We start from the raw sequence: 15,532 nt of genomic DNA on the forward strand, positions 1-15,532 counted from the left end.
TTTTTTTTTTTTTTTTTCATTTTTCTTTAATGGTCTTTGTTGTTGACCCATGAAATCTCATGACTGGAATATAATTTTTTCTATCCACTGCCTGTGTAAAACTGAAAGTTTTGATTCAATTGTACACTCAGCTTGGGAGAGGCTGTCTAGGAGTTGCTGCTTTTCTACTGCTTACTGAATGGAAAGCAATTCTGCTCAGCTTTTCCTGCAGAAGGTATCCTGCTGGCTTTTCACACCACAGGCTTGTTCCCAAGCCTCCAGAGTCATAGGGATTTCATCACTGATTTAATTAATCATTTGTAACTTTTTATTTTGTAAGGTAGGTTATAGGCAGTAAGGTGATAGAGAATCTGATCCTGTCTGTACTAAAGTCACTATAAAATGCTAATGAATTTTGATGCCACTGAATTAACTCATTTGTTGTAACTGTATTTTTAGGGTGGTGAGGACTGTGAAACACACCTCTCATACCTGCCCTGGGATAGGCATAGATACAGATTCTAGTCTGAAATCCTTATCCATAGGGATTTCTCATGTGGGAAGTCACTGGATTTAATAGACGTACCAAATAGTCTCCACAAAACCAAAGCAAGGCTGGCAGTTCTCATATCAATCATTTGAGGAGTGATTTATGCGCACCCAGGCATCTCCACCCAGAATAAATTCTTAGGTGTAAAATGGCAGACTAAAATAATCCAACATAAAAGAAAATATGGTGTGTCAAAATATGATCATCTTCAGCCATTTAACTTATCAGCTATTGGAATGGATACCTGTCCTTTCCAATGATCTCTCTGGCAAATGGAAAGTACTGCTTTCTTTCCTCAGCTTTGTCCCATGCAATGCTATAGTCAAAGGTAAATAAAAGTGAAATGTATTCACTTCTCAACTGAGCAATGTCAACTTTAACTGCTTTTCATATACAAAACATTTTATATATTTAAATCTGCTTTCTGTTTTGCTTTCTGCCATTGATGTGTTGCAATGGGCATGAACCTGACATAGACATGCAAGGGAAAAGAGCCTCGAAGGGGCTGTGCTTCTGGCTAGTTTGATATATTGATATCATTCTTCATCTTGACTTGCTCTCTCTCTGACAGTTCCTAATGTCTCTCATATGAGACTTGTTCCTTTCTGTAGTCCTGCTAGGGAGAATTGTATGCAGTGGCATTTTTTAGGAGGGCATTTTTATAAGTGTTCATGTATGCTAAATGAGCCATTCTCAAATACAGGCCATTTGGTCTGAGAGGGGGATTTAAACCTGGGAAGAAGCAATGGGACTAGAAACACTGGAGAACAGCAGTACTTGCCAGTAGCTAAATGTAGGTGGAAAGATAAAATGATTTTCTGGAAACAACTCCACTAAACTTTTTTCAAAACTTCTGGGGCCAAATCTGACTCATTAATATTTTTAATTTTGTGAACTTCCAGTAGAAATATTGATGCATAGGTAGGTAAAGACTGACAGTCAATGACTCATCAGTCTTATTTTGCTCAGATTGCCTCTGCCTCTGAGCTCTTCTAATCAAATATTCATTTGGAAATGCCCTCCCAGTGCATCCTTGCTGGTTAATTAGAATCTCCTCACTTTGACTCTGAAACTTCCCCCACAGATTGAATGGAGCAGACTTCTGCTTCTTACCCAGGCAAATCTTCCAGCAGGTCCTCAGGTTCGTACAGGGTGATGTTGAGCCCGAGGTGCTGCTGAGACCCTGCTGGCTCTGCTGTCAGCCACAGGGAAAGCCATGGCAGCTTCTGATTGAAGAAAACCCTCTGTCTTCATCAGTGCTCAGAGTCTCAATCTACAAAATCTGTCAAGGTTATTGAAATTCAAAGAGGACTAGTCTCCTGTTGTCGTCCCTGAATTTCTTGCCTTCAAGTGTTTGAGTCTTTGCACCAGCTTCTCACGCTGCTTCATGTAAACAATAAGTATTCTTAGAAATTATCTCTATGTTTTGCATTCTTGTTCTCTGAGAGAGAACTTGACTGATGGTCATATTGACCAATGGAGTCAGGAGGTTGTGACCTCTTTGGGCCAATCTTGGCCCTCTGTACAAAATGTATATAAGCCTTTGGAGTCAGATAATAAAGAGCTTTCCATGATTCACCAAGCTGCTGCCTGCTGTCCTCTGTCAAGGTCCACTCCCACGTCACAACGTGTTGCCCCTCTAAAGGCTGGGGTAACATCTGGTGACCCTGGACGTGTGAGAAGAGGGTCTCCAGTGCATCGGGTGACCCCGCACGTGTGAGAAGAGGGTCTCCAGTGCATCTGGTGACCACAAACGTGTGAGGAGAGGGTCTCCCGTCACAAGTGGTGACCCCTCCGTGTCTGGACTGCAGCTGGGTCGCATCTGCTGACCCTTTGTGTCTGAATGGCACATCTGGACACTGTCCGTGTCTGAACAGACTCCTGATGTGGGAGAACAGGTCACACCGGTGACCTCTGACTGCGAGAGAACTGCACGTCGGTGGACCTCTGTGCCCAGTGAGAGACTGAGCTGCTCTGCCTGAGGCAATCGTGGTAAGAGATAATGATCTCTAAACCCTCCTCAGATGAGGAAACCCTCATGGTGGACCTTTGCCTTGAGGTCCTGCGGAGAGAAGAAGTCTCCTTTCCTGGAGATGCTCTCCAGAAACTGTTCTATTATGCTAGAACTCATGGGTTTTTTTGCAGCCTTGAAGAAGTTTTTTCTACAGCAGAGTGGAAGTCTTTGGGCGACTATCTGCTCCAGGTTTTCTTTGCAGATCACAGTCTGAAGCTTTTGAAACTGATAGCCACCTGGAGCAGGCTGGAGAAAGTGCTGCCTAAAGTGCAGCCTTCCAGCTCTGAGGACAGCTCCAGCCCCATCAGGCTGGGTTCCAGGGAAGATGGTGGAGTCATTCCTCCTGTCCCTGCCCCTCGGAGACGGGCGGGACAGCCGACCCCCCTTCCTCGGAAATGTAGCAGCATGGCGGGAAGCCTACCTGCACTCAGCGCACCAACTGAGGCGGGCACGGGGTCTTCTGCGGAGCAGACCCCTTTCCCACCCACGCCTTATCGGCGCTGGAGTGTGGCAAACCTCGGGGCTTCTGAAAGCCCCTTGGGATCGGCCCCCCCTCCCAGTCCCGAGCCGCCGCTGAAAAAACGGCGGCAGAGGCGAAAAATCACCCCCCCCCACTTCCCTCCCCCACCGTGCTTTCCTGGCCTTGGAAGCGCCGGGAGTGCTCTTGGATCGGGGGGGGCGGGGTGTTTTTCGTGGACTGTCCGCACTGTGGAATGTCAATAAGGTATTCCGTGCGGGGCGGAGCGGCCCCAAGGAGTGAAGGGGCCAGCCTGCGGCAGGCTGTAAAGCCCGCCCGGTCTGTGCGGGGGGGCCCGCCGAGCCCACAGGGGACGGGGCAGCCCCAGAGAAGCGGCGGGGCCGGCCCGGATCGGGCAACAGTGCCCGCCCAGCCCCCCCGGGGGGGAGCGGCCCCGGAGCGAGAAGAAACCCCCCGGCACAGGCCGGTGCCGCCCGTGAGAAGGGGCGGGGCGGCCCGGCGCCAAGCGGCAACAAAGCCATCCGGCATCGGAGCCACAGCCGCGGCTCCGCCTGTGAATGCAGGGCCGGAACAGCCTCCCAGCCCCCCCGCTCCTCCCCGTGCTGATCGGGGCACTCCCCCCGCGCCTGTGGGGGCAGCGCTTGGCAGGCGGGACACGCCCCTCCCAGCGCTGCGGTCTCCCCCAGTGCCGGGTCGGGGCCGCACGGGGCGGGCAGCAGCCGCCGGTCCCAAAGCGGTGCCGAGGGACACGCCCTTCCCAGTGCTGCGTTCCTCCCCCCGCGCCGAGCAGGAGCAGCGCGGCGGAGGCAGCTGCGGTCAATCTGTTCGTTTTAAAGGGACAGCGCAATCACAAGCGGGTGTTTCCCCGCTACAAGGGGTCTCGGGGTCCCGGATCTCCCTCAGTCTCGGGTGATATCCCAGCTGAGGCTGATGCTGTGGGTGGCCGTGGGTCAGCACGGCGCCCCCTGCAGGGCAGGGATGGATTCCCCAGCTTTGCAGATGCGGTGAGAAAAGCTCTCACCCCTGTCCCTGTGAAGCACACAGGACAGGATTCAGAGGTTCATGATGCCTCATCTAATGCTCAGGCCAGCAACACTAATGCTAAGGCCAACAAGAAACAAAGAAAGAGAGTGCAAAAAAGAGGAATCACTCCCTTGTTTCTTTGTGGAAGGTGTGGACGGCCAAATCACATGGCAGATGTTTGCAAGGCAAGCCATGTGAAAGGCCAACCTCTGTCAAAAGGGCAGTGGGGTGCAAAGAGGAAGTGTGCTAGACAGAAGAGTCTTCCCAGTCCCCACAGCCGATGGAGGTCTGATGGGAAGGTTTAATCCCATACCCACCTCTCCCTGTCAGTGTCCCTGAAGGGACCAGAGTTGTTTAATTTGTGTTTGAGTTTTCTGTTCACAGGACAAAGAGTCGGTGGTGAGAAGGCAGTTGCTCTGAAGTACTGCGCTGCCTGGATTTCACTGGACTGTTGCTCTGATCAAAGACTGTCCTGGAACAATTTGGAACGGACATTGCGATTTTTTCCTTTGCTGTTTGGCAGCTGGAATGGACTGTCTTTCAAGATCCATTCATCGTCCTTTGTGACCTGTTTGGGAGCTGATGGACCAGGATCATCTGGAAATTTCAACCAGTCCTGGGATGTTCCTGTGTTCTGCATCAAAACAGAACTCTGGGGACTGGAGGTTTTTTATCAGTCCTCCAAAAAAGCCAATCCTCAATTCTGAATCTGAATGATTGTTTTCTGTGATTCATTTGTATCCTGCAGGTATCACTGGCTGATGAATGTCCAATTCCTTGCACATTCTGGAATGGGTCATTTTTGCCCCATCTGCCACAAGGCGGCAAAATATTGTTTGAAAAAACAAACAAACAATCAAAATATTTTTTTGTTTGAGCTAATTATTGCTCGATTTCAGCTGCAAAAATGGCAATCAATCATTTTTGTATGAGCTCATTGCTCGATTGATAAATTGCAGGCAACAATGCTTGTGAATTTGATGGGTGCAGATTTTTGTAAAATTCATACTCTCAGTATTATGGGAGGAATTTGATTGGAGCTTTGCAAGCAGTGTTTTTCTGCCAAATGCTCTGGAGCCATGAGCTGTTGCGAGTGGCAAGAATCCTTTGGATTTCTTTTTGCAGCCCAAAAATATTCAGAAATTTAGTGCAAGGGCCCACTGTCTTTACAGACGATTTGGGAGGATGAAGTAGGCCAGTGTTCCTTGGAAGGATGATTTTGAGGGCAAGTTTTGGAAGCCCCTGAGGATGGGCAGCCCATTTGGTTGTATTGGGGCTGCTGTCATGGCATTTCCACAGTTTTCCCAGAAACTTTTTCATTTAGTCACGGATTTAATTTCTGTGGTTGACATGGCACACAGACGGGTTGTTCAATTTAAAGGGAGTCAGCAATGTTGTTTGTTCCATTTGCTGAAGAACCTTTTGTTGTGCCACAGAGGCCTGGTTCTTCAAAAACAAAAACGGGGAACGCAGGGTGAAACCCTGCAAATTTAATTGGCAAAGGCTTTGCATGCCATGGAGCACCTTACAGGTGCCACAGAATTTCACTAACCCTGCAATGTGAAAAGCAAGAAACCATGACTGAATGAAGGTCAACAGAGGAGGAACCACTGGTCCTCCCATGGGAACAGAAATTGAACTGTAGTTCATTTTCTTTTTTCCTTTTTTCTTTTTTAAAGGTAAAAAGGGTGAGATGTCGTCCCTGAATTTCTTGCCTTCAAGTGTTTGAGTCTTTGCACCAGCTTCTCACGCTGCTTCATGTAAACAATAAGTATTCTTAGAAATTATGTTTTGCATTCTTGTTCTCTGAGAGAGAACTTGACTGATGGTCATATTGACCAATGGAGTCAGGAGGTTGTGACCTCTTTGGGCCAATCTTGGCCCTCTGTACAAAATGTATATAAGCCTTTGGAGTCAGATAATGAGCTTTCCATGATTCACCAAGCTGCTGCCTGCTGTCCTCTGTCAAGGTCCACTCCCACGTCACAACGTGTTGCCCCTCTAAAGGCTGGGGTAACATCCTGTTGAAGTGAACTGGAGCAATAGCAGTAAATTAAAAAACAAATAAGCAAACACACCTAACCAAACAACAAACAAAAACAATCCACATCTCAAGCTTCACAGATAACTTTCCATGTGGGCCTAAGTAAAATGTAAGCCAAGTCCAAAGATTAGATCCACCACTTTTCTCTGATCAAGACAAGCACCTATCCAAACAAGTTTAGTCTAGTGTGATCTGTCTTTCCTAAAAACACATTGCCTTTTGGCCTCCTTTTGTTTCTGCATCCTGATTATTATTTTCTCCAATATCTGTTTGAAAAAGTTGCACATGATAGAAGTCAGACTAATGAACTGTGCTTTTTAAACCACTTCTTTTCCCCGTTCAAGATCTGACTCCAAATCTTTATCTTTCTGTCATTTAAGTGCCTACACAATTTCTACTACTTCTTGTATGTTAACATACATTGCAATACCTATGGAAGATATGTATAACTTTGTAGTGTCATTGTACACAGGTTTTCTGGCTGTTCAACATCAAATAAGGTTTTCAAGAAGTTGAACCAGATGCAGTTTAAAACTCTCTCTATCACCATCCTTACATTTGTACATATGAGTGCCTCTGCTTGGTACTGCCACTTTATCATTTGTTAACAAACACAGGCAAAAGTCTGAATCTGTTTCATTTATTTGAGACTTTCAGATCAACAGGAAGAGTGTCTTTGGGATTTTTTTTCTTTCCTGTGCAAAAATATCATCAATTATTAATCAAAGTAGACTAGATTTCATTGAAGATCTGGCTTCCCTGCAGCATGATACAGTATACTTAAATGTTAAAGGCGCGTTCTTTCTTAAACTGCTGCATACTAGAGTAGCTTTCAATTGCAATATGAAATGGATCCCCTGGTAAAGCCTAAATGAGTGAAAGTGTGAAATGTGGGCTGCGATGTTTTCACACGCAAAGAGTTTTAGCATAAGTACTGAAACAGCATAAGTGCAGAACAGGCTACACAGATGGTCCTGTGGGACTTCAGCAGAGAGCCTGAAAAATTGTCCCACTCTTCCAGGGGTGGGGCACAGCAGGGACCTCCATCCTTGTACAAAGGGCAAATAGGCTCCTGTTGGGGGTTAGATTTGCTCCTTTTTTACTTTAAAGAATTTTTTCCCATAAGGTACCAAGGAGACTAAGTGTTGGATACTTAAAGAGTACTTGACCAAAAAACCAAAGAGATGGCCAAAAGCTCGGTTGGGGAGGTTTTATCTGTTGTAACTCCAGAAGGGAGGGGGTAACTGCCTTCTCTGATAACAAGCCAGCTGTTAAAAACCAGGTGGGGTATTGTTCCTTATCTCTGCTCAGTCTTTCACTATCCCCGTGGGAATATCTTTTGTTAACGCATTATCAAAGCTCACCAATGGCATGACACATTTCATCATCCTATTGTGAGATGCTCTACCAGAGAGCAGAAGCCAAACCATTTCTACTGAGATAAAAAGAAGCCACAAGTGTCACCAGGCACTCCGGTGTTCCCACAAGACTCCCAAAGGACCCACCTCTGGACCCCTGGGTCCCCAGGATCATCATCTCTACTTCCAACAGGACCATATCTGCCACTCCAGGAGGGCTGACTTTGGATCGTTTCCAACGCCCTGATGAACAGGGTGTCAGGTTGTATTTCTGACTCTGTCAGGGTTTTTTCTGGGACTCCTTGTTTGTTTGTTTGCTTATTCTTTTGTACTACAACATTTGTATTTTTAATATCCCTAGTAAAGAACTGCTATACCTATTTCCAAAATCTTTGCCTGACAGCCTTTTAACTGCAAATTTATAATAATTTGAAAAAGGGGAGAGGGGGGCTTACAGTCCAAGGGAGACTCCAATCTTCCTTGGCAGATACCTGTCTATTCAAACCAAGACAGCCCCAAATTCAGATCAGCTTTGGAAGAAGTGGAGGCATGACAAAAGCTGAATTTCAAGGCTGGGTGTTTTATTTCCTGCAGACATTTCTGGTGACCCTCACCCTGGCTAACAAAGAATCCTCAGCCTGCCAGGCCTGGGGTTATTGAGGGAAATGGAGATGTTTGCCAGATTGGGACTCAGACCTTGCATCAATGTTGAACAAGCAGCTTCCAGTATTTATTTGAAAGCTCTGTTGGCCCATTTGAAGCTATGCCTGTCATGATAATTATGTTCAAATGCAAGCTAAAATGACTTAAAGACACTTTTAGAAGGACTGTGAACCCTGTCAGAATTGATAACTGAGGCCTCGTTTCCTTTATTATTTTCACATGCTCAGTTTATTGAATATGTACAGACAATGAATTGAAAACCAAGTGCTGTAGTTGTGAGACATTTAAATTATGTAGTAGTAGCTCGAGACACTGTGGTTAGCCATTAAATAAATAATCGTAAACAGACCAATTTAGAATGATCTATTTCTATATTTATGTTTAGGCCTCTTATGTGGCCTAAGAGAGGAAATAGATGCTTTTCAATGAGAGAAAAAAATCCATCCATCATGGGGTCCTCCAACTGAGGTACCCAGTGCCAGTATAAATGGTGTTTTAAAACAGTATCAAATGAGTTCCCAGCATGTCTTAGGAGTGGAAGGCAGCCAAGTTTCTTTGTATTACCTTTTTGTTTTCTATATAGTGTCTATATTCATTTTGAGAGAACAGTAGGAACAGTTTGTTGTCTGGGCTTTTTTTTTTTTTTCCCTCTCTCTTTAGGAAAATTGTTTTCTGTTAATTAAACTGGAATTCATCCCACTGAAACTCACCTGTCACAGAGCTCAGCAAGCAGGAAAAGGCAGTCCTGCTGCCCTTGGAAAATGGTAGCAATGTTCCAATTAATTGCAGTTGGACCAGAAAAATGGCACTTCTCACAATGACCTCATGGTTTCAACGTGTGCACTCAATTGTTTGTGCATTTCTTTTTACAGCTGCAGCTCTTGGAGTCATGAGAGCTCTACTGCATTCCAGTTGTCCTTGACAAGGATAAAAGAGGGGAGAAGTTTCTCCCTCTACCTGTGGATGAGAAAGAAAAAGAGGACCCTTAGGACTCAGGCATGAGAAGGTATGTAAAGGTTCCTCATGTTGTCATAGTAAACTTACCCCACAAATGCTTTTTTTGAATCCTTGCACCATAAATTTGAGAGACTAGAGGTTGGTATGCTGCAGCAGAATCAGGCCCTGTTGTTCAGAGCTGTAAGTTCAGTTATGCAGGTGACTTTCACAGCTGATGAGAAATTAAACGCATACCTGGAATGTATAATCCTCAAGCCCGTGACTGACATAGGACCTAACTTTCTTGAAGTATCCTACCCCAGGGTCTGTTTGGCCAAAGTATCCTGTCTATCAGAACACTTTAATATAAATAAAATGTAAGTTAGTAAAGATGAAGTGCTTTTTTGATTCTGTTCTGTGTTTTGATAATTGTATTATTTATCTAATTTTCATCTCAGTTTGATTGAGAAAAGTAAAATTCAAGTGCAAGGTTTGTATGTTTTGTGTGGGTTTTTTGTTTGTTTGGTGTGGGGGGGGGGGGTTTGTTAGTTTGTTTGTTTTCTTTCTTTCTCCTCCCCCCCCTCCCCTGGATCTTCTGGTTAATTTAAAGTTTCCATTCTCAACCCTTAGCATAGTGCTGTAAGTAAGCAGTAAGTGCTCTAAGGGAGTCCTTGGCTTTGGGGTCTACCTTTCTGGAGGAATATGTACATAGAAGCATTTTTGTTGCTTAAAGAAAACGATCTTCACCTGCTAATTTTCCTCCAATTTTATGTGCTGACCTCACCAGGGTACATCTGCAGAGATCTGAACTCATGCTGAAAACCTGAGAAGCTGTACCCAAGTGTCAGGAATAGGACCTCCTATATTAATACCTTGTAAATATAGGAACAAGCTGTTCTTTGTAAGGAAGAAAAATTGCACAGCTCTGTATGTGAATGATGGATCTGTCACACTTGCACAATTTCACAAAAAATTCTCCTGGCAAGAAAAATGCTCTGGGAAAGCATCCCTAAAAAATCCAAAGCTGCCAATAGTGTCAGCCATGGAAACACCACCTCTGTGTATGTCATCATATGTAAATCCTGCATAAATGTTTAACTAAGATAAATGTTTAACCAAATATTTATACTATTTTCCTCTCACCCTGAGAGCTGTTTTCATTGGTAAACAAATTCTAATGTTTATGTACACAGACACCCACTCTGTCATGTACACAGACACCCACTCTGTCTTGCTCCATCATTTAGCTTTTATTCTGGAGAATTATTCTCTCCAGTGATGCAAGGCTGCAAGACTGCTGTAATAGCTCCACTGAGGGATGCTGCCTCCCAAAAGAGAGCTTTACCAATGGGGTCATGATAAAAACTGGGTCAGTGCCCTTAAATTGATAACTGAAGTTCTTTTAATCAAAAGCAAAAGGCACTGCCATGGCCTGTCTATGATTGGAGGAGATACAGACAAGGATAGAAAGCAGGTTCCTCACTTTCTCTGAAAGTTAATCCAGGTAGAACAAGAATTGCCTTTTCAAAAGAGGAAAAATACTGCAATTAGGCACTTGCCATCCACGCAGTCCTGGTGAGCAGAGGAGTCCACAATGGTTCATAGAAGTGGGTACTGTGTTTGTTCCTGGAGGGAAAGCCATGGCATGGAGGTGAGAGGTTTCTTTGAGGCTGGAGAGATTCTGGAGAAGAAATAGGGAGAAAAATAATATTTTGTGATGCCACACTTGCTGCTCTGTCCCCCGAAGTCCTGCGCATGGAACAGAGGAAGCTGTGAGATGCTGACTGAAGCTTCAACAATTTTCTCCCCTCTCTGGCTGGTAAGTACTGTTGTTAAAATAGACTCTTTTCAGCCATCCTCCTATTGCTCCTACAAACTGTAATAGTAAAAGTGGCAGGGATTGCCTTCTTCTGCCTGTGAGTTAACTAGGAAACATTATCTGTTCCCTTTATTTCTGTCCAATATTTGTTGCCTATGAATTATTTTCCTTGACCTCAAAGGAGAACACTGCATTGGGTCTGCAGCATGGTCCATGTCTAGTCTTGTGCTCAGAGGTTGTAGTGATGGGCCATATTTTTAAACTCAGTGGATAGAAGAAGCAGGCTACACAAATATGTTAGAAAATTTGCAAAGTGTGTTTGTCATTTCTAGCTGAGTTAGAGCAGTTTGCAGGGGAATGCTTCTGTGCTATGGGATGTTGTACTTTGTGCTGAAGGACATGGAATGTGGAGGGTGGGGGCCTAGGTTTTGCTAGGAAATACTCGCCTTGATGTGATTGTGGATGATGAACCTGCCACAGCAGCTGTCAGCAGACAAGTCGTGAGGAGGAAAAAGCAGTCACTGGAGGATGCCACCTGACATTAGTATGTGTCCACTCAGCTTCAGCCCTGCTCCCTCCAGGCTAATTCTGGGGACTGACACAGGTGATGGAAACCAGCCCAAAGGCAGCTAAGGCTGTGGCAAGACCTGGCTCATCCTCAGATGAGAAAACCCACCAAGGCACAGTACCTGTGAGCACAATCACAACTAATTGTACATGGCAGGGGACCCATGGAGTGACAGGGTGCTGGGGAAGTCAGCAAGGTGGCTATGTGTACCTGGCAGTGAAAAGCAACCTCTCTCAGAGCAGTTTTGCCACTGATTTCAGCAGAGCTGGGATTTCAGCACTGGTGGTGCCATACAAAGGAGAACACTCCCATCCTACATAAGCTCAGCTGCTCTGAGAGACTAGTGTCCTACCACAGTTTGAAGTAAAAATTTGGGGACTGGAGATAGAAGACAAAGCACAGAGCCATGGTGAAACAGAGCTCTGTTCTTCCATCTTTATACAAACAAAAGTCCCATTGAAAGCTGTAAGACATTAAGTCTTCTGATTGAAATATATACATATAAATACATGTAAAATTTGATGTATTACAGTTTCAGCTCTACATTTTCCCTTGATTTTAATTTTCTCTGTGGAGTTCAAATACAGAGTGTTCCTTCACAGCTTATTTTCAAAGCCATTTTTTAACTTTCATATTTAAACTTATTTAAGGTCCTTGGATTTTTCTCCCAGCTGTAGAAGGCAAAGATGGGAAGAGACATAAAAGTCAAAGACTCTTTTACAGTCCTGAAACCTTTAAAGAGCATCCTGGAATTATAGGGAAAAAAAACCCCACAATAAATAATGCTTCAATTTTTTAAAAAGAAGTTATGCTTTTGAATATAGCCTTTTCCCATTTTGAGGGTATGAAATAATTTAAGAATGTATATGCATAATTATGCTTTGTCTCTATACTTGCAAGAATTATTGTGAGGGGGGTGGTTCTCACTTTTGCTCCTGTTTTGTCTCATATTACCAATCAGGCCCTGCTTCTCAAGCAGATGCACTTGGAAAGGAGAAATCCCTGAGCTTATGCCAGAATCACTGTCCTTGTTCCTTGGCTAAACCAGGTTTCTGACATGTGTCACATGCAGCACATGCCCTTCCCAGGCAGGTGACTTTCTTTTAGGGGTTCAGCTAGGACGGGTGTTGCTGTCTGAGGTTGTCTTTCCATCCTTCCCTGCAGCTGATGTGACCGCTTCAAATTGTCTGTGCTTGTTGTGGGGAGAAAACAGCCAGGTTTTGCATTTAAGCAGATTTGTGCAGAGACAAGCATGTGCGTCGAGGTGCCTCTCAGACATCTGAGCATCCCTAGGTGACTGAAGCTCACATTAATGGGGATGCAGCCTTGGTCTTGCCCCTTTGCAGGTCTTAGGAGTCCAAGGTGTCTGGACAAGCTTATCAAATGCAGCTGGCAGAGGCAGCTGGGAGATGTAGCAGCTTGCACAGCAGTTTTTGGGCTCTAAATTTGAGCCTGGACATGTAGAGGCTCTTGGGAGCCCTTTGCAGATTGTGAGGTAAGAGGACCATATTCACTAGTGAGCTCTGGTAGCCTAGAATTCAGCTGCCCTCTGCAGCCTGTATGGCTGTAAGATGCCAATTCACTGAAACACTTTGCAGATATTTGCCTGTTTTGGTAACTATCTGCTTGAATGACCAGTGGTGAGAGCACTCAGCCCCGACCTGTATTGTGCAGACTATGATTTTGGCCTCCAAACCTATGCCCAGGTAAGGATTTTTCTTGCTCTCCCAAAAACCCCAAGAATTTTTATGTCCCTAACTTCATCTTGAGCAGCGATTGGCAATGTCTAAAACTACACCTTTCTTTTCTCTCTCAGATAGCAAAGTTTTATTTCTTTATCTGCCAAAAAATCTGAGAATTTTCATATTGCAAAACTTGATTTATTGTATCATATTTCTCCTGTACTGTTCTTCCTCTTCCAAAAGCCTCCTTCTCTATAGTTCTTCAGATGACTTGTTATGTTTGTATGTCTGTATGACATTTGGAAGCTCAATGGCTAGAGAAGAAGGCTGGGAGAGAGGCCACCTTCCCCCAGGACAGACACAGGCCAGGTTGGTACTGGAGTCACTCAGCCTTGTGGGATGGGCTCTCTCCTGAATTGCTGTTCAAATGCTGGAAGCTTTGTGCACTAGCAGGAGCAGTTGGGTTTGCTTTTTCAAGAGAAAAGAAAACTCTTAACAACCCTAGGGCATGTATCTTAAATATTGAGGTGCAGGGGTATCAATCAGACAGCCTAGGGAGTGTGGAGGTCATCCTGGAGGGTTGCCTCCAGGGCCAGTTTCTCACAGACCTTTCTCATCCTGGATAAGAGGGAGATTTTCTTCCATGGATGAAAGTCCTCTATCTGAAGCTGAGCAGGACAGCTTTGACAGCTTTCCACTTAAAAAGTTTGGAGCAAACCAAGGTGTGGTCTGGTGCTTCTTTGTCACAGCTGTGCAGCCTCCAGGTCATACCCAGGTTACTTTATTGCCCTGAAGCTTGGGGACAGTGCCAGGGATGCTGTGTTTGTAAAATACCGTGTTAATATAGCTGGGAAGGATGATGACTTAATTCCTTCTTCCTTTATGTTCTCTGAATGAAGCATTTATTTGTGCAGTGTAATTAGGGGGAGTTTGTGCAGGTATCTGCCACCTGGAGCACACCCAATTAAGTCAGAAGACTCAAAAATGGGCTGTGAGACTCACAGAGAATGAGAGGGAAGGGCATACCAGTGGGAATAGCACCCCAAGGAAGATTCCCACTGCCACACCGCTCACAGCTTGCCCTGAGTCCTCCTTGCCTCCCAGAAACAATTGTTGCAGTAGTGTCCTGGGTTGCAGTGTAGGATGTACACAAAGTATTTATTCTATCACCATCTTCATGAACTGTTGAAACCAGGTGGGCTAGTGTTTTCCCAAGCCCCCTGTCTTTTCTGCTAATGGCCTTTGGAGTGTCTTCTGCTAATGGCCCATTAACGCCTTTGGGGGTGTCTTCTGCTAATGGCCCATGAGTCACAGGTAACTCCCTCCAGGGGTTATCTCTGTTAATGGGCCATCAAGGACCCATTTCACACTTCTCATGCTATTGTGAGATGCTCTGCCCAGGGGGAGGAGCCAAGCATTCTCACCTGGATATAAGCTAGTATGTGGGACAGTGCAGGTAGCACTTACCCACTGGATTCCCAGAGGAGCAGGGTTGCCAGACCTTTCTACAGGATCACTGCTTCAGGAAGAGCACTTCATCTGGACTGCTTCCACCATCCTGCTCAGGTTGTATTCTGACCTTGTCAGTGATCCTTTGTGTTATTGCATTTATTTTATTTTGTTTTTACCTTTTTACCTTTCTTTTTATTAAATTATATCTCTGACTTGGAGCCTCTCACTCGTTTTGCTTTCAAACCACAACATTTTTTGGTGCCCAACGTGGGGCAGAGGCACTGAGAAAAGTCAGAACTACAGTTTTGTATTTGAGAAGACACTTGTTTGCTATGATGCTCAACATGCTTACATGTGTCTTATACCTATCTCTCTATATATTTCCACACATGGGGCACTATCTGCCGGTCTTAATGCTCCTGTGTAGACCAGGGTATGGTACTAAAATTGCCTTATTGGTCTATTATGTCCAGTGCTTGATAAACTCCGAGGCAATGAACAGCATTCAAAATATATACCCAGTTTTGGATTCGTTTTCTGGTCTAAGATGCTACATCTGAGGCCTCAACAATCTTACCCAGCCCCTGTGGGGAGGAGTAAAGAATGATTTTTTCCAGCTTTTCAGGCATAACACAGCAGTTTTTGAAAATATTGAGTACCCTCTTGATACCAAGGACAGTATTATGTTGTTGTTAGTCCTGCTTTCTCTTCTCTGCACAGCCCTTTGTTTTTTCTCCACCATGCTTAGGATCAAAACACTACATGGTGTGATACAGTGTGTTCTTAAGGAAGAGGAAGAGGGAAAGAGAAGCAAAACAACAGCATCATCATCTACACAGACCATCGCAGAGGAGAAAGAAGCCAAAAGTGAATCAACAGTGTCCACGTCTACACAGACCGATACAGAGGAGAAGGGAACCAAAGGCAAGACAACAGTGTCCTCATCTACACAGACCACTGGAGAAG

At 44.9% G+C, this 15,532-nt stretch overlaps 1 long non-coding RNA gene across 1 annotated transcript in view; it reads right to left on the reverse strand.

The window, feature by feature from the left end:
• LOC310908484 overlaps nt 1-14,906 on the reverse strand; it is a 311,975-nt gene extending 297,069 nt beyond the window's left edge. The window contains exon 1 of the long non-coding RNA XR_014589862.1: nt 14,751-14,906. This is a non-coding gene — a long non-coding RNA (uncharacterized lncRNA). The remainder of the gene's footprint in view (nt 1-14,750) is intronic.
• Between the last annotated feature and the right edge of the window lie 626 nt (nt 14,907-15,532).

The sequence above is a fragment of the Zosterops lateralis genome (assembly GCF_965231275.1).
Source record: "Zosterops lateralis genome assembly, chromosome: 4".
Lineage (NCBI taxonomy): Eukaryota > Metazoa > Chordata > Aves > Passeriformes > Zosteropidae > Zosterops > Zosterops lateralis.